The sequence below is a fragment of the Poecilia formosa genome, unplaced genomic scaffold (genome assembly GCF_000485575.1).
Source record: "Poecilia formosa unplaced genomic scaffold, Poecilia_formosa-5.1.2 Scaffold1878, whole genome shotgun sequence".
Lineage (NCBI taxonomy): Eukaryota > Metazoa > Chordata > Actinopteri > Cyprinodontiformes > Poeciliidae > Poecilia > Poecilia formosa.
The window spans coordinates 2106-3542 of record NW_006801817.1 but is presented as its reverse complement, the minus strand read 5'-3'; the positions used below and the strand labels follow the sequence as shown (position 1 = coordinate 3542).

The 1437-nt window shown below is 43.1% G+C and overlaps 1 long non-coding RNA gene across 1 annotated transcript; it reads right to left on the bottom strand.

Annotated features, from left to right (window-relative positions):
* Positions 1-29: 29 nt before the first annotated feature.
* LOC107835354 (uncharacterized) lies at positions 30-1431 on the bottom strand. Its single transcript, XR_001661158.1, has 3 exons — positions 1320-1431; positions 468-576; positions 30-177 (listed from the first exon to the last, which is right to left on the bottom strand). It is a non-coding gene; the product is annotated as an uncharacterized LOC107835354 (long non-coding RNA).
* Between the last annotated feature and the right edge of the window lie 6 nt (positions 1432-1437).

Sequence of the window (1437 nt, the reverse complement as noted above, 5' to 3'; positions counted from 1 at the left end):
CCTGATTTACTGACTGAGTTTGTAACCACCATCTTCTTCAGACCAGAACCAGAGACGTGGTTCTGGTACCACAGCGTCTCACCGTGATCACGTCTCCGGCCCGGATGTTGAGCGCGGTTGGGTCGTGGAGGTTCCAGTGGTCCTTCAGGGCTCTGACTTGAAGGATCCCCGTTGCGTCTATGGAGGAAACAGAACCGGATCAGAACTGGATCAGCCCATCAGAACTTCATCTGATCAGAACATGCAAAACTCTGGTAGTAGCGTTTGGTTTGGTCTGAATGAAGAGCCAGTGAAGCACCAGAAACAGTTTCTCTGAGAACAGACTCCTCAATAAATCATGCAGCGACGTGGAGGCTGTACAAATGTTATTCAGATTTGTAAAGATGTGGTTTGGACAGTCATGGTGACGGAGTGCAAAACTCTGAGACTACCTCAGGGCTCCTGTCAGCTGATGTGTGACCTCTGACCTCTGAGCAGCTGCTTGATGTCCTTGCTGGCGTGGGACGTGGTGAACTGGTTGACGATGTCCAGCGCCGTTTGGTTGTAGGTGTTTCTGATGTTCACATCCACGGCAGCCTGGACAGAGAAACATGGCCGCTGAGAGCTGATCAGCACCAGGGGGCGCCAAACTGTTCCCACAACTAAACCAGTTTATCATCAAGAAGAACAGATCTACATTTATAGGTCTAGTTACACATGTACAGTTATAGATCTACAGTTACAGATGTGGAGTTACAGATCTAGAGTTATATGTGTAGAGTTATAGAGTTAGAAATCTGTAGTTACAGATCTAGAGACATAGATCCAGATATATAGAAGAATCACATAAAGACATTTCTAAAGTCGGCCTTCTGTCAGCTGAAGAACTGAGTTCCTTCAAATCAGAACTAAAAACTGATCAGAACTTGAACTTGGATTATTATGGTCTGGATTCTAACTCTTCATTACTTCTGTTTATTATCTTATGTTTTATTTCCTTCTAATCTATAGAGAATCAGTTCAGTCAAAATGAAATAAATGAAAATTGTTAATAATAAGTAATAAATACTCTATGAAACATACATAGAATAATGAAATAAAAATATTCACTTTTTAATGGAGAGCCTATTTCATTACTGTTTTATTTGATAAAGCTGCTTTGTGTATTTCATGGATTTTTACTTTTTACCTCCATTTCTATTTCTTGTTCTCAAATAAGGAGCCGGGGCTTAAACTGAGGGGCGGGGCTAGTTAGGGTGAAGACATCAGACCTGAACTGATTGAACTCACTGATACGGAAGGAATCATTCAGTGCGGCAGAAACGCCTGCAGTGACTCACGTCCAGCAGCAGTCGCACCGCCTCCGTCTTGCCGTACAGCGCTCTATGTACCTCAACGACTCTTTGTACACTACGTGTTTAATGCAGTGTTTTTCGACCGTTTTTGAGCCAAGGTAAC